The 18,746-nt window shown below is 39.1% G+C and overlaps 1 protein-coding gene across 7 annotated transcripts in view; it reads right to left on the bottom strand.

Annotated features, from left to right (window-relative positions):
* LOC126920387 (retinoic acid receptor RXR-alpha-B) overlaps positions 1 to 18,746 on the bottom strand; it is a 64,051-nt gene that overhangs the window by 17,796 nt on the left and 27,509 nt on the right. The window lies entirely within an intron of this gene.

Below are 18,746 nucleotides of genomic sequence, written 5' to 3'. Positions count from 1 at the left end.
GGTTAAACAGACAAAATCCTTCACGCGCAAAGCCAACCATATAACTTCAAGGTTAAAATGATCAACGAACTATGTTTCGGAAACCTCTATATCCAACGATGTAACGAAATAATTCAAGAAAAAACAGTTTAAAATTCAAGAGAAACCGCGGTTCAGTAGGTTAATCGTTGGCATTCGAGGCTAGTAATAGTTAAAAGGTTAAACGACACGCCACACCACCGTCCGATATCGGCCGTTCGTCAGCCGCGCGTTTCCGCGGAATATATAATTACAACGAGGCCGCATCTCTCATCGGTGACTTCTATTTCGAGTGTTAGGGTCGTCGATTGTGCGTTGCTAATCGCGGTCGTTTATTAGGCGCCGTTACGCCGTTTGCTTTAATTACGCAATCGACGTGCGCGCAAAACGGAGCGAAGGTCGCCGACAGACGGCGAAACGAAAGCACTTTTCGTGTCTGCATTCAACGAATCCGTCTCCTCTTTGCGCTACTGGGTGTAGAAATTAATTCCATGTGTTTTCTTTTTGACAGATTTATCGTTTGTTTATAAATTTTGTTTTTGAATCAATTACATCTCGTTCGATGGCGAATTATTTCTTGCAACAATCAAATTCGTAAAATAAATTTCTGTTAACACGCTGGAACTTGCATTACGCAACGCTTCGTTTATATTTTCTTCGACTAACAGTTTACATTATCCTTTCCCATTTTTTTTAAATGGGAAGTCGTTTAAATTTAAAATAATTTTCTGATCGATTCGATATAAAGCGGATGAATTGATCTTCGGATTTAATAGTTCCAACGGTATAATTCTAAATGATTCGAGAAAGACGTTGAACAGGATGTTCACCCGCTATAGGGAACCGTTCGAATGCTCGAGAGCAGATCGTCGCAGATTTCCAAGCAGATTTTTACGCTTCTATAGGTGTGTCGCAGGGTGTTCCGCTCGTCGATTATTAGATCGATTTTCAAGAAGATTCGGGTAATCTGACCCTTTTCGGGCTAGTGTGTCAAGGGCGACTTGTGTGCTCGATGGTGACGCAAGAGGTTCCGTGGAAATTACCTGTTGCAAGGCTAGCGAAGACCGAACTGGTGAAAAACGACGCTTTCAAGTTTCGGGGAATATTGTAATCACTGCGCCCCGATAAAATTCATCTTTTTTTTCATAGAGACGATAGTAGCAAGGAATAACTAATCGACAGATCCAATAACAAAAATGACCTAAATACGTCATTTTAAAAAATGCAAGGTAACTACAGGAAACCATACGCAAGATTCGCTTTCATTTAAAAAATTGTATTACGAGTTTCCAAGCGTTTAACGCTGCGTCGTAACACGGTACGTCGTTTATTGGAAAGAAATTCTAATTAATACTACAAATATAAAATAATAATAATAATATAATAAGATATAATAACAAGAATATTAAAAATGTAGATACAAACGTTTCTCGTGGAACTAACAGTCAGTGAGACAGGAGGGTCAAAGGTCTATAGCCGCGTCTATAGCAACTTGAAACAACGTTCGAGGAAACGTTCGGGTTGCGAGAGCTGTGAACGCGGCTTTAAGCGTAGCAAAGAGGGCGGGAGACGAGGACGCGCGAGAGTGGCTGCAAGGCCAAGTCCGGTGACGGTATATTATACCGGGGCAGTGTCGGGCACCTTGACCAGGCGCAAACACACCCGGTGCAACGCTCGAAACCGTCTTGCATATGGCTGTACCGAAATGCAGAAAAATTCCAACGATTCTAGCTTTACGAATATATTATGTACTTTGTAGAACACATTTTGGAATTTCATTAGCAATCGTACTTGACGTTGTTACATTAGATTCTCTCGAAAGTTTCATTCGTTTTATAAGGAAATAATAGATGCACGACATTTTCTGTTCGATATTATTTTATCGAATTATTGCAATGGAAAAAAATGGATCGTACGTAATTCAATAGAATAATATAATGTTTCGCACTGGTACGGTTAACGGTGCTCCATGTTTCACGCTGTTTGAGATTTCTCAGCGAAAGCCTATGAGATTCGTCTATCGTGGTTACATTGGAAAAGTTTGTGATTTCTATGTATGTATATCTTGAGATTAGGTTCGACGTTGAGGAAACGCAACTACCCTTTTAAGCTAGACAGTGGATGTTATGCATTCGTGGAAAATTTGAAAGTTGAAAGTTAAAAATATACAAGATATTCTAGACACTCTGTTTTTTATAATATTCGTATTAGATGTTTACACGCCTCAAGCAAAGAAATAAGAGAAAAAAAAAACTGAATAAAAAGGAATAACCGAGTACTTTCGCAACGAATCGCATGCATTTTTCATCGGCAACGAGCGAAAGGAAAAGAATAAATTACAGCAAAGTGACATGGGAAGAGGAAGCCGGCGAAACGGGAAGAAAAGGGAGGTAAAACGCAAGACGTCGGAAACAGGGCGAAAGAGAGGGAAAGCAGACCGACCTACGCCAACAATGAGTCAAGTGCGTTGGCTTTTGAATATTTAAGACATATATTCCCCTTTAAAAGGCGCGTCGACCAGCCGAATCGAGCATGGCCTTTCGAACAACCTGATTTTCAAGGGCGGTACAAGCAAAACGTGAAATTGAGAATGGTCATGTTCCTCGCGTGGCCGTCGGGCATCGATCATATTCTCTACCCCGACGACTAAATGTGTCCAGGCTTCTCCTGTTCCGCGCTATCATCCACCGAAATGTAATCGCGTGGCTCTCTGCGAGCGGATAACGCGTCCGAGTGGGCTGAAAGCGGATGAAAGCGTCGCGGTTCGTAATTCCACGTGATGGATGAAAATTTGAAGGAAGATGGAACATCGATACGATGGAACTTGCGATCGATTTGAAACGAAATAGTTATTTCTTGGTAACTTTGATGGTTTCATGATTTATGATTTTGGCACGTTGAGAAGAGCAGGGCTCAAGATATTAAGGGTGACATCTGTGACGTACGGGGGGTCTTTTGACGAATTTTTCGTCAACGAAACCCCTGACAAGGGAAGAATGGACGAACCGAGGGTGGTAATAGCACGGATATAACGGAGATAAGAGGAACGAGAGCCTGACGAGCCGTGACAAAAGGGAACCGTTATTAAAAAAGAGGCATAATAGACGACATCGTGTGTCGCAACCATCCCCCTATCGATAACGAATGACTGAGAAAAATTCTTGCTGAAAACACGAATTATTTCTGCGATAAAAAGTAAATAAAAGGGAATAAATAAAAGGAAAATGGCAACCTGTTAAATTGAATAAAAATACTAGGAAAAATGATACGGCGAATAATTAAAAACTTGTAACGAACATCAAAGATTTTGTGATACATGGAAGAACAATGGAAGAACAGAGAAACGATTAATCTTCGATATAATCTAGAGTTGAATCCTGTTATATGTCCACGGAACAATAATTATCAACGTTTCAACGTGATGAGATATTGCGAAACTATCTTCGGTCCATAGAGGAAGATGAATATTTATGTTCCAAGAAGCGTCGGAAGCCTTGAAAACAGCAATAAACCGTTTCACTGCACCGTTTCGTTGCATTCCACGTTCCAGCGGGATGGAAACTCGAAGAAAAGCCTGCCACGTTAAACCATAACGCAGTATAGTAACCTACAAAATACGATTGTTTTACTGTTTTTCGCGTTTCAGTTTCGGAGAAACAGATTCTGTAACTGACTTTACGCGAAACGATCGAGTTTATTGTGCTACGCTTTGTTACGATCCCCCCCTTCTCCTTTCCTTTAAATAATTTTACGATTTACCTCACGAGTGAAATTATATCTCAAAACGCGTGGTTTTTAATTAATTACGATTAATTGTTTCACTGTAGCTATTCCGAAGCAATGACTAACTATTATTTATCGATCGTCACACAGATATCTACGATCGTCCAATTTTATCCAGTGGAAAAAATGAGCTTTGCCCGATCCGACGAAGCTCGTGACGTATTAACGAGAAATCAGCGATTTCGTTCAAAGACGTCCATTACCGGATGGATATTAAAAGCAGAAATTCCTTCCTTTTCAATTCCCAGAGAGCGGCACCGTTTAAGCCGATCCATTTTCTTCGTTAATTTACTCGGGACGTTATTTCGCCAGCGAAAGCTTTACAAAACTTATCTAACAGCCGTAGCAGCGCTTCGAACCAGAAAACAGAACAAATGTTCCAAGAGACAACTAATTACGTAAGTTCTTTTAACGAACAGAATCAACCTCACAGAACAATATACATAACGATATTACTTATAAGAGTGTAATTGGAGCTGAACTTTAAACGAACTCTAAACTTCTGCGGAACATTTAATTATTTCGTGAAATTCGAACCGAACGATCAGCCATTAATTAGACCGAATCGATACGCGCTTTTTAGTCTCCAGTTACATAATTGTTTATTCATACCCAGTGTCTACCGAATCAGAACCACTCGAAATTTTCAACGTATTCCTTTTTTTTTTTTTTTAATTTTTATATTTTTATTTCGTAAATGAGAGGCTTGGGCGAATTTTAATGGCAAAGCTTGTCGATTAGTAAGGTGGAAATCTCATTTATTACACGTAATAAGGTCAAACGTTTTCTTTATTCATATCCATCGTATTCCTCGACTATTATTACCTGTTGTATGCGTTGGACGATCTAATTCATTATCTAATCTTATGTTATAAATACAAATATAAAAAAAGGAAGAATAATTTTCAATTCGTATTTTTACGATAACTGTAAGTTTATTAACACGTGCGTTAGAACAGAAATAGTCTCTTGTATAGAACAATCGTTGCATTTAGCAACAAAAAGTCAGCGTAACATCATGATATTTCGATATCTTATCAATGTCACCGAGCAGTTCATTTTGCTTCGAGCTGCATTTTGTTACTATTTTCGGTGCACTGTGTCGTTTAGATGTATATGTATATTTAAACGCGTCCCATGTAATCTAGCGCTAAAGATAACACCAATGCAATGGCGTACACGAGGGCAGATAAATTCTGATAAAAAAAAAGGCGAGGGAATAGAAAACATAGACGCCTTAAAATCTTATCTATTCCATTCGTGGCTGCATTGGTCATCGTGACCGATTACGTTCCAAAATGTTCGAAAGCGTTACAATCTTATTAGTACGATGTGACGTAATTTTTTAAAACCTATCGAGAACAGTTAAAACGTAGTTTCTTTCGCGTCAAAAATTTCCAATAATATTGAAAAAAGTTTTCCAATTGTATAATTTTAAAGGGACACTACTTTTGCAAATATGAAACTATTCTTACTAAAAAAAAAAAAAAAATGATACATATCAAACCGACTTTTTTAATTTCATAATTTTTAATTTTTAATTTAAAAAGAAGTTGGTTAAAAAATACGAAATATCACGTTAAGAAGGCTGTGCCAATAATTCTACGTAGAAAAGACAACATTTTTATTACAACGATCTAGATCTAAGTCAGACGATTTCACGAGTTTCGGTGAACTTTGGTTTATCATTTGCGGCGATCAACGTTCACAAACGTGAAATATGCGTATCAACGCGACTGTCGGTCTCGCCGCGAGTCTCTTTAATCCGCACGGCATTGAGCTCGAGAGGCATCCTGAAATGAGTAATGCAAAACACGAAGCAGCGGCGTTCGTTGGTCGTCGCTAACTTTAGATCTATGTAAACGGACGTATAAGCGCTGAATTAAGCAAATAACTTGGCGCACGCGGCACACGTTACATACTGCTGATAAGTATCGCGACACTTTAGTCGATTTCAAATAACGAAATACGAACGTCTTTAACAGTTTAAGCTAATTAAAGGAATAAGGATATCGGGCGTGTCGATCGATATATTTTTTAACAGGATACAAATTTTATTCGCCAATCACGTAATATGAATTTGACGAACAAAATTGTTTCCATTATTTAATCGATTGAAATTGTACGGAGGATGTGGATGGAATTTTTGTTTAATTACTACGAAGATAGGAAAATATCTGAATTTAAAATTATCGTCATCAGGAGTAGGTTAGTCGAAAGGTACTGAATTAATTTATATATTTTATAAACGTTTTTATGTTTCACTGTAGATTACCAACGAGAATAATGAAAGAAGTGTTATCAGCAAACTTCTCAGCTCTACAGGAAATTGTTCGTGTCGCTTGTCTGTTAATTTTAATAACGAAAAATCAATAGCAATCTAAACCAATATGAACGTAATATTCATCGTTCGTTTCATTCGTAGCACATTCTGAAAACAAGCGGTAATCCATTAACGTACAAATTTTTATTCAACGTCGTTTCGAAACGAACCGATTCGACGAACATTATCAGAATTTACGCGAAAACTAGAAGAAACGTTTGAATCAACTTTTTACGAATCTCGACAACATTGTACCTAGAGTAGCGAAATAGTCAGGTACTAAATTCCCAAATGAAGCTCGTAATAGAAAATAGATCGAAGACACGAGTCATCGGTACATCTACGACGAGCCGCGTCGTGACAAATCTTAAAAATGGTACATTTTACTCAGATTTGCTATCTTCCAGCGAGGAAGAAACTATATCTTTAGTTGTATTATCTTCGCATGAATATCAATGATCCAAGAATAGTATCCATTGAGAAATGAAAATAGAACAGTCGAATAATCCAATAGATCCAGAAATATCGACCTTTGGAGAACTTTTGCGATAAATCCGCGGCCTTTTAACGATAAGACTTCAAAAGAATTACAAAACCAGATATATCGTTTCAAGATCAAATGGAAAAGTAGCTTTAATATGGGAAAGATTGACGATGTAACGAATTTTAAAATTTCCCTCTCGTAAAGGAGCGTCGTAAAACATTGACAAAACGTATCGTCCACTTCGTTCAACTCGTATTGAGAATAGGCGTTTGAAAAACAGCGCGAGAAACGCACAGCACGATCATTCGTACATCGATCGTAAATGGAGCAGAGAGTAGAATAGGCGAAGACCAACGATCGGTGTATCTAAAGAATCATTTTTCAGTCATTATTCGATGGGGAGGGCCGACCGTTTATGAGGGTGACGTCACCGTCTGACAATTTGAACGCTCTTCCGAAACTGAAAACCAGTTTCCCGCGCTGCAGACCTCTTCTGCAAACGCCTTAGGCGCATCGAGGATGCTGCAGCTCCTCTCGCGCCAGGTACGACCGAGATCGTAAATTCAGTGTAAATCCACCTCTTTCTTCTGTCAGATATAATATATACATTGGCGGTCGCGTGTGCTGCGCGTACATTGTGTCATGTTTTCAAATTGGCAACTTTGTAGCTTTCACATTCCAAGTTCATCCTCGTTTAAAGATGCCATCATCGGATTTCTGGCATCTGCACTTTAGAATGCTAAAGTATCCTAGGAATTTCAAGGCATCGCGGAGTTTATCCACGTGTTTTCACTCGGGAAACGTTGCTTTTTCCTTGCACCCGAGTGTTACGTTCGACTTTCTATGGATCACGTTTCTCAGTTTTTCAGTTTCTCATTTTTGCGATTTTTGTTTCGACCGATTACTTTGGACAAATGCATTGAACGAAATATACCTCGGCTCTTCCTCCTTGTCCTATATCGCAAGCGAAACTGTGAAAACATAGATGGAAAATAGATCGGCAAACGTTGATCTCGTCAAACGAAAACCTATCGATTTACCCGAACGCGAGGCAAGTCGACGCTGCTTTGAAGCGGCGGAGACACGCGAAATGAAACGGAGCGAATAAAATAAAAAAAGACGCTGGTTTTCGACGATGCTGCCACGGAAAAGAAGAGAAAGAGAGAGAGAGGGGGAGAGTTTTTAACAGTTTCCTGCACGCAGCTGCGACCGGATGCCGCTCCCACACCAGGATAGCGTTATGACGTTGCACATGCAACCCACGCGAACCTACATGTGCACGAACGTACCGAAAATAGTGGCGCTGCCCGTGACGTTAGTCCTTGAACCCGTGAAAAAACTCACTGGATTAATGGCTCGACCGCCGCTGATTTATTTTGTAGAAGAGTAGCGATGCGCGTGCGAGCTACTTGCGACGACAGTTCGCGAATTTTCTCGTATTTATTGCCTGTAAACTCATATATTTATGGAGACCATTAAACTAGTAACCTAAATCATTAACGATCGCTTTTTCTCCAAATTTATAGAATTTTATACGTAAATCCTGGTTGCGATTTTCATTGACTAATATATTACTTTCTTCGATAAACGTATTATCGTAAATTATAATTTTCGGCAAATATAATTGGAGATTGTAAATTTCGAGATTTAAAAGATCTTGATACGAATTAATGTCTTAATCGCCAGAGACAGCGTGATATATTTTTTTTTGCAATTCGCTTCTTTATATTATGTTCTGTTCGCAAAGATTTCCAGGTTACTCTTAGTCTTTTAAGTGAAACTCTATTATTTATTCAGCTTATCTCGTACGCAATAGAGAGGCATAAATTCAAGTACCGCGCGTGATTTTTTTTTTTTTTTTTTGCAGTTATAGACATCCTGTTACGTTATTCTACCGAGAGAGATATATTACCGAATAAATAAAAAAGCATTGTCCTAAATTCAATTTTACGTGCAAAATTATACGACATCGTACATGAATCGATAGACTGCGGTAATAAAATATTCGTGGCTTCGCGAAATAGGCTTTTCCTTGACAACAGCCAGAGATCAATCGCGAGCACAGGATGATCAATCGTGGAACGAATTTGTTTTCCTTCGAAACAGTAACGATTTACGACGAACGCGCAGCTCGAAATACTCTTAATACCTGAACAAACGCGCCAGTGGAAATTCCATTGTACAACGTACAAGGCCCGCGTTCAATGGTTCACAATGCATGAACGCGATAAGCGTGCGATTTTTGCTTTATCTTGTCAAGGTCGCCCGCGATTCTACGCAACACCCGCGCAATTCTCCTATCGTGTCTGGTACAATTGTGCGATAATTATAATTCTGTATATTTTATATTCACAATTTTCCCAGTTATCGATGATTCGGCCGAGAGAAGAAAATCTCACGATTCCATTATCCAAATTATGTTACCCGATATATAATTCGAACAATGAAAGCTTACTGTTCGATGCGACGTATCGATACAAGGTCGAAGGAAATTAGTTTCCCAATGCATCGAGAACACGTTACGAGACCGTCTGGCGGACTCTTAAACGCGTGGCGTTCCCGTTTTCTTTTATGGATGTAAAACGTCTCTGCTGGACATTTTCGATCTCGCACGTGTGTTTCGTCGACGATGAAAGTCAAAGTACGATGCATCTAGAGCGACACTGAATACGGATCGAAGTGTACGCGTGGAAAAAACGCGTACGAGCCGCGTGGCTCATGCATAAGGCCATTTCTTATGTCGGCAGGCGGCGTCGACTCTCGCCGAGAGGAGGACACGAATCTCGGTCACATAGACGAATAATTCATATTCGTTCGTGGCTTTCTTTATAGATCTGACGAGTCGTCAAATTGCGAACTTTGTTAGAAATCAACTTTCGAAATTGAAACGAAATTCTAGGAATTTTAGATGTCCAATTTTTTAGATGTTAAAATTAAAGTAGTTGGTGAGTAGCCAATCCTTTATGTACCGAAGAAACACTTGGAACATTTTTAAATGTTTCTTTACAAGTATTTATTATCGTGTCAAAGTTGTCAGTATTATTCTAACAATATCTACCTCTTTTTATTACGTACTATCGTTATTAGTATTAGCGTCGTGTGTTAATTGATCTCTCTCAGAATATTTGAACATTGGCACACCTCCCACGTTTATCTATTTTAGAAAAAATAATTTTAGCTACATAAAGTATATTTAGAATTGTGAATATTTTATCGATACAAATATCGTGATAAAAATAGAAGAGATATTCCACTTTTTCTCTAAAGTATGCGTAATTACGTACTTGAAGCGTTATAACATTTGATGACAGTTATCGATTTCGATCTTTCCTAAGCAGGATAATTATTTTATGATAATGAACTCCCAGTACGGATTATATATCTCAATCTCGTTACGACTATTTCAGTTATCGTACATATGCAATAGTTTTTTCTTCCACATTGTCTCGGGACCTGCATTCCCACTACGCTATTTAGAACATGGTAAACAATCACAATTACCATTTAACCGTGTCTTGGTATATGTAATTCGCAATTCATATGCATGCAAAACAATGGTTTATTGCACCATTAAGTTGCTCGAATGTGTCTCTCGTGCAAGTTTCCGGTGGGCATATCCGATTGAAAAATTGTATATAACAATAGAAATACGAGGAAAAGAAGTACGCAGAAGTTGACGAACCTTTTACAAATTATCTTTTACATATAAATCGCACATTATAGTCGATCATTATAATTACCATTTAAATCATACTAATTGTGAATAGTTAATTAACAAATACACGGATAATAATGTAGGAAAAACGGGTTTAGCATGCAAAGGAACAATTCAAGATTTAAAGATTCGCAGATAAAAGTCTAGAAAAGATTCCTGGCGAGCAAAGCGAGTAGTCTCTTGCGTCTGACCAGTCACGACCCGAATCTCCTTAATCCTAACCGAGTTACACTCGCACTTTATCTACTGCACAAAAGAAAAAAAAAAGAAAAACTCAATGTCGTAAAAAGGTATTACTCTTAATGCTTTCTAACCCGTCGGAATTACGTCCTGAACTTTCGGTATTTTCACATTGTTCTTCGTGCATTTGGAAATTATTTATTAATAACTTGTGTATGAAACTAAATTGTATCAACTGCAGAGTATATCATTTGAACTTGTTAACAGCTGAGTTTAGTTTCAAAAATCCCTTAGGGGCTGCGCAGGTAAAAGCAAGCAACGACGAGTATACACGTCGAACGCAGTTAACTGGTGAATACTTTTTGAAATCGTTGATGGATTCTGAAATTGAAACAGAGCGAATTGGAAAGCTTAAATCATAATTTTTGTCATAGGACAAAAAATAGGATTTGATTAATTTGCGACATTTTATTCCCGCGCAATCTGATCTTTCGAGCTTAAAAATTCGAAAGGATATGGAACACGAACTGTGGACGGTAGCGGACGCGACGTGCACCTGCAACGAGTCGCGGTTACACGCCCACACGGCTGAAATCCATGCACCTAGGTTGAAATCTCGACCCCGTAACCTTCTCCCGGTGACCCAGGTACCAAGTTGCCCTGCACGTGGCGTTTGCTGCTATATAAAGTATGACTGCATATAGATCGGTCTGTTGTGCACTCGCAGGAGCGTAGCCACGACCCCCACGCACCCTGCTTTATCGATCGCGACAACCTCGACCGTCGATGCTCTTATTTCACGTCATAAATAAAACTGGCTTGATCTCTTTAACCTCCTCAGGGACGAATTTATTAACGCCAAAAAAGCTTCGTTCTCTTCTAATCTTCGTCGTCGATTTCGATAATTTCGTAATATGGAATTCTATAAGAGCCATCAGATTTTTACCTTTTTTTTAGTCGCCATTGTTTCGATATACGGAACCTGCAAAGGGATTAAATACCAACAGGCAAGAATGTACCAATTTCACAATTCACACGCAACATTGACGCCATATAGATATCCGATTTTCATGAAATTGAATCAGATACCTTTGCATAACTTAGCGTCTTTTCCTTACAATTGTATATACCTTGTCTGTCTAATAAATGTAAAATAAAAAATCTTGGATGACAATAGAAAGATACGTTACAAAGGAAAAAGAAAAGAACGCGAAGGTAAGAGTGGTTTCTCGTTGTCTAATAGCGCACCGTTTCAATGCGACTCGTATCTAACCAAGAAATCGAGCTACCGCTGCCGCGTGGTATATCAGCGAATAAGAGTATGTCGAGCTTGAATTGGCCTTGTACGCGAATACCATGGCGAAGGTCAGGGGTTCACGATTTCAAGCAGGTGAGCTAGCATATACTTACGCGCTCGTGGAACCGCGTGTATACGCCTCGTTGTCACAGGTGCAACGAGGCGTGTCGTTCTTGCACGCTTCCATTTACTCCCTCCTACTACCGGTGTACACGATAAAGAAATATATTTACAACGTGTTATATATCCGCAAGTAACTAGTGGAAGCTATACCAGGACGAAAAAAGCGTGCGTTACGCAAAAATGTGTCTCCATTAAAGCGGATGCAACGTTATTGACGGAACCGGAAACAAGGGAACGATAAAGCAAATTTTGATTTTTATTTTCTTAAGATTTTTGAAAGATTTCTCCGCAGAGATGCTCGAATAAATACGTGCGTTCTATATATCTAAGTATTTACGTTGATAATTGACATATCAGGAAATTTCAAAGCACATTTGCGCGGACACCTCGATATTAGGATTATCGTACGTACTCGTTTAAAATGACGGACTTTCATCTTCTTTTTCTGATAATTTCTGAGACTTATATTAGTCTCTTAACATCTTCCTGATCGACTGTAAATATTTGTGCTAGCATGTGATAAATGAACGTAGTAAAAACACGTTTAATAACAGTACTAGTGGAATATAGCAGTAACAGTAACCCTTCATTATAAAGTGATTATTAAACGGTGAGTTTCGACGCAATCATAATGTAATTTGTTGGACGTGGTGAACGACGAACCCAGATATATCCATGTTATTCAGGCTAATATGTGGCATTTTGCTCATCTCCTATGAAGATAGGGTCGCGAATTTTTACTTCAATTTGTAGGAAAATATTTATAACAACGGAAATCTTCCGTATCTACGGAAATTTTATAGAAATCTAATCCAAATCTTTTCTCTATCCAAACGTTCTCAGGAAAATATCATTTTACACAAGAATATTAAATAAATTCTAGATTTTTTTTTTTGGTCAAGTGATCAATATATCTTAATGTGTCTAATCAAGAAGGGTAGGAGCTTCGTTGCGGGAAATTCAAAGTGTAAAAATGAGCACGAAGATATACGAAATGTAAAAATAATAATAATAATTCAATTAATTCTAATCGACAAATCCGACAGAAGCACCAAAACCAACATAAAATTCTTTATATCGATATCAACATCCCTAAAAATATCGTATCACCGACTAATCTTTCCTGGAACGAATTACATCGATTCCAGCGTCGATTCGCGATCAAATCAAACATAAGATCGGAACCCTTGTTTTATCTCAAGGCCCTTGATTTATCGTGAACAGAAACAGAGTCGACAGTTTTGTTCGTCTGTTCACCGACAAACGCTAACGAAGTTAGTCAACGAACGTCAACCAGGTTACATAATGGCGATGTGTATAAGGTAAAAAGGTCGTTAATCACGAGACGGGACGATCCCTGTTGACCTTCCTTCCACCAGTAGAACGATTAAGAAGACGGATTTCGATTGTTTCCAAAGTGAAGATCATTGTACCTACTTTCGAGTCTTCGTGGATTCTCGTTTCTACCGGTAGAAAGAAACTGCTTGTTAAATCGACCTCCGATCGGAGATTCCGATCTTATTGTACTTACACTCGCACGTTCGACTATACGGAACGTTCCATTTAAGACGATAATATAGATGAGAAAGAAGATAGCTTGATTACTTGAATCTAGTGAAATCCAATTAACAGTCATTTTCACCAATGAAATTTTAAACCCTCGTATTTAGCGTAAAATCTTTCGAAGTTGTCAAAAATTCCAAAAAATTTCCTCGTAAAAACCATGTTTAAAAATTTCTATACTTATACGTCCAACTGAAAAAGGATAAAAAAATCCACAAATTTCAAATCGATAGATTCATCGTGAAATTAACTTGAACACCCTGAAGAGTAATCTGTGGATACACGTTCTCAGAATTACCCAGCCATCGAACGGGCTATATCAAGCATGTCCATGATTCAGATTACTGTCATCTATAATCAATGTTCGTAACAAAATGATGGAGATCGTTGCTGCTCGAGATGGTCAGAAAATTTGCAGTTCCAACGTCGACTGGGTAGAACCGATCGCCTGCAGGACACGTCGAGTCTCTAGAACTCGAAAGGTCTTCGCGACATCGAGGATTTCACGTTCGATAAGAGCAACCGGATGTCTGGCAGATACGTAGATAAATGGCAGGGGGATGAGCGAAGACAAAGTCGAGTTTCCATGGACGAGGTAAAAATAGCTAGATCACGGATGAAAGAGATCGCTTATGAGGAAACGGAATAAATCCGCATGGACAGTTACCTGAGGCAACGCGAGATTCGTATCGTCTCGTTCGATTTCCTGCGTGTCATTCGCGAAACTTCGTGATGCGTAGTCGGACACTTTTATCATATAGTTTCTGTAGGGAGGAAGGAACTTTGGCAGGCTATTTGCATATTACGAACGAAATAAATAGAATACTAGGAGAATTTTGTTTCTAGCGATAGTTTGACGTTTGTATCGAAATGAAACGTTGAAGGTTTAACGAGTTAATTTCAGGTTTTACATTTGTTAACGACGCATCGTGTGACGCAAAAGTTTCTCCGTGCTTTATAAAAAATACTTTATCTTTTATTTGCATTTTATGTTAATAAAATATGAACTTTCTGCAGGGATCTTCGTATGAGAAACGTATAGGAGATTTGTAATTCTGTTTGGTTGCTGACTATTATCCTACATGCACGTTCATTTTTCCAGTTAATGTAGCGGAGGCAACGGTATACATACACCATGGGGAATAACAATGGAGGCGTGCATCCAACGTGCCCGACTCGCGCCGCGTATGGAAATTTTCTGCTTGTGTCACGGCATAAAACGTCACCTTCCCCATGGCGCATCCAATAATCAAACGTCATAAACGCGACTACTCGAGCACGTGCTTACATCGTGCCTTTCGTCGTTACGCGTGTTCATCCCTTTGCTGCACGTTAGGTTTTATTATCGAGCTTCGTCGAACTTCGTTTAAATCCTTGACATAAAGCGATGAAATGAATAACGTAATTTAGATATAAAACAAAAATTACGTATTCCGTCTAAAATAAATTTGCACGTATCGCGTGATATATCGAAGAAGGAAACGTGCCAAGAATATTTTTCCATACAATTTTCTGTAAGAATTCGCGATATCTGTACGAAGAATTAAATCTCTCTGATTAAAAGTTCCCCATCGCTACGTTCTCCCCAATTCGAAGATTCTCGGAAGTTCGCTGCGTGTCGAGTAAAGTAAATCTGATATTTCAGGAAATTATTTCCAATCTTAAGGGTTGCCACGCACCGAAGAAACTTTCAGCAGTGTCACTTTCCAAAATTTTATTTTATTTCTAAAGAATTGTACTTCGTCACAGAACGATGAGAGAATTTAAACGAAAAGGGAATATACGTTCAAAGTATCCGGACGATTTCTGGTATTCGTGATTGCGTCAACAATAAAACAAAGCAGATGGATACCGTGACTTTCACGGTGAAACTCGATGGCGACACAAGAACTACACGTTCCATATAACGCGAATACGTGCTCGAAACGCTTATTAACGCTGCGATCGTCCCGCTACGATTGCGTATGCCGATACGTACAACACGTAATAGATACATCTAATCGGTCACTATCCACGTTACGAGGACTGCCAACGTGACTACAATGAATGATCGCTTCCTGTACAAAGCCTTGCTCTGCTGCATCTCGTTGCCTCACGGGATTTCGATGATTAACCTCGTGCGATCCAGTCTTCTTCGAAGATCAAAAAACGATGATAAAATCTTGTTTGAGTTTATTAGATGTCGGTGGACTCGATGTAGATGTACGACCATGCATCTGGTTCTATTTTTAGCGAAAGAGAAATTTCGCGAATTTTCATGAATCAAACGATCGTCGCTTCGCGGAATATTCCGAATAATATAAAGCAGCTGTAGGTTTAAAATTGAGATATACCGTAAATTTCGAGAATTAATTTCAGGCATTGTGTACAGCAAATATCTCGTTTGATTTAAAACGCATAGATACGAATATTCGTGCGTTCTTCAAAAAACCATCTCTCGAAAGAGTTTGCGATTGCATTATATTAATCGATTATGCACAAACTACGTGAATCATCGAGACTATCCGACGTTACTTTCGTTGTCAACATCGACGCCTGTAACACTGAACTCAAATCGGATGAACGAACAGAGGGAATCAACGCGGTACTTTCGCTCTTACATCGATCGAACGCTGTCATCCACAGCTTGGTACGCGAACAATACAAGCTTTACGACTTATCCGTAATCCCTCTTCTCCTATTTTCTCTTTCTCTTTCCTCTTTTTTCCTATCTGTTCACTTTCCTTTCCCTCGAGACATTACCATAACTCGCATCGATGTCTCAGCCGCGAAAGAACCTAATTTTCGACGTATTCTTGTACGACGTACGTGGACCCCACGGTAAAAGGATTAAACCTACTTCGGTGCCTGATGCAGTCACTCGAATCGTTAATTAAACGCGCGCATCTGGTCAGAATTGCTCGAACTCAAGCGACTACCACCCACGTACCGTTACGAGCCGCGCGAACCTAATCAAACACGATAGGTGTAGCGTTGGTGCACACGTGTGCAACCGCGAGGTTGCACTTCACGGCTGGTTCGCATCGGTGCCAAGGTTGCGTTCGTGCTGGTGCGTGGATTAATCGAACCAGCACAAACCGCTCTACCGATCGTCTCGTGCTCTTATCGCGCGTTATTGCACGTGTACGTAGCATAACCTAGGGGTGGACACGTGTGTACAACGGAGATTGGGCCAGGGGTCTAAGCTAAGCAAATAAAGCCGAGGAAATTACGCAGAGGAGGCGAAGTTCAGTTTCTATGAACGCTCAACGAGGTGAGGTCTGTAAATATTAGGAATGAGAGCGTAGATATAAGTTATTTTTTTAAAAGAACCCTTTGACTTATATATCGAGAGTTTCCGTGGTTTCGTAGATCGAGCATCGAGAGTTACATCTCATCTCGTTAATTTTACGACTATATTTTTAGAAATTGTTGTAATTCCGTGTAAACAAATTTGCTTGATTTTATGATTCCGTAGCTTTGGATACGACGTTCGGTTTTGTTAATTTTCTCACGCAGATAGTCGTAACTTTTTATTTGAATCTCTTTGAAAAAGAAATGTTTCTCGTACTGTCATTCCAATACGTAGACAGCGGATTTTTACGCATTCGCGGAAAATTCGAAAGTATAAAACGCGTACGATACGTGCAATATGCAAAAATATACATAGAATATTCAAAGTGCAGTAGGCGTTATAATATGTAGTAGGTAAATCAAATTTCTACGTAAGTCTAATCTCTACGCGTGAATTTGCATAAATATCAACGAACTACCGATAAAGCGTACGAATACTTTTACGAATGACTGTATGTGCTTACCAGTGTAGATATTCGTAATTTAACTGTTGTAATCTACGTTATTCTACGTAACAGCCACCGTATCATTTTCCCATCTACAATCTACCAACACATTTCATCTTCGTATAAAAACTTTGAAAGAAAAGGAAGAATCCAACGAAAAAAAAAAAAAAAAAAGAGGAAGAGAACGACGAAGAGATGGTGTAAAGCTTGAAATGCGTCACTCCGCGTGTTGGCCGGCAATAGGGGCACGCGATAATGCTCGAAAAGCCTCGTAAATTGCGGCAGGGGCGTAGATAACGAGGCGCATTGGCGTGACCTTCTCGCTGCGAGCGTCTGCGAACCGCTTTAAGGCCACTTTTAAAACCGCGACTGATAACGATGTGCTCGCGAGACCGCCGCGAGCGCATGCGTTTTCGCTAGCGAATTCTACACGCCATTCAAGTTTCAATAGCCGACCTTCACCCTATGCTATGCTTAATAGCAAACGAGCGTGCGTTAAACGCTGCAGTCCGCGAGCGGGTATCGAGAAGAATCGGTGTGAGTCACTCGGGCATCGAGATATCGATGCTTCCTTCGATGCAGCGATGAAAATTTGCTGATTCTATAGCTTTTTGCGCGTTCAAGCGAGAAAAGGTACAGCGAGAATGAAATGTTAAAATTTGAATTGATTCGATTTTTATTGATCCAGACATGACAACATCCTTCCCTAAGCGATTCAAAATATCCAAGAAGAATTTTAATTTACTGATTTCCTGCGAAAATTGGCAAGAATATTTCTTCCGCGATCTGTTAAACAATTCATAGAATTATAAATTCGAATTTAAAATAAACAGAAAATGTAATATATTATATTACGGATATAATTATTGCGAAACTATAACGAGGATAATATCGAGGACAGATAAGAGGAAGCCTTGACACAGGTGCTAATTGACCGTCTACCAGCAGTATGCTAATTACCATTCGCACGTTTCAACAGTCGGTTTCGTTTAGGTACCATTAGAGGTTGAAATTCATGGCGCGAGGAGTTTCCAGTGACATCAATTTTAATCGTTAAGAGTGATCGCCAAGGCTATAATTCGCGGTGCATTTGCCAAACGATGTGTATCGTTTCGAGTGAAATTACAGCTCTTAAATGGAACAGGTAAATTAATCACCTATGTTCGTCTGACTAAAAAAGAATATCTAATAGACTTCGTACGATAACAGAGCGAATCAATGACGAAACCAAGGATAATATAAACGGCTAAAACAGCATATAAAAATATATCAAAGAAAGAAAGAAAAGAAACAAGAAAATCCTTACACGTATGGATCGTAGATTAATTAAAAAAGACCAAAGTATCTAGGCCAGCGTACAAAGTATAAAATGAAACACAGTACGGTACAAAGAGTACTTTATGAGAAACAAATACGTCCTGCATACGCGAGCAATTAATGGCGCATATGCAATCTTTCAAGAAGGTTTAACGCGACTCGGT

This window comes from Bombus affinis, chromosome 9 (assembly GCF_024516045.1).
Source record: "Bombus affinis isolate iyBomAffi1 chromosome 9, iyBomAffi1.2, whole genome shotgun sequence".
Taxonomy (NCBI): Eukaryota; Metazoa; Arthropoda; class Insecta; order Hymenoptera; family Apidae; genus Bombus; species Bombus affinis.
Note: the sequence above shows the minus strand (reverse complement) of the source record. Positions and strands in the feature narration are given on the sequence as shown.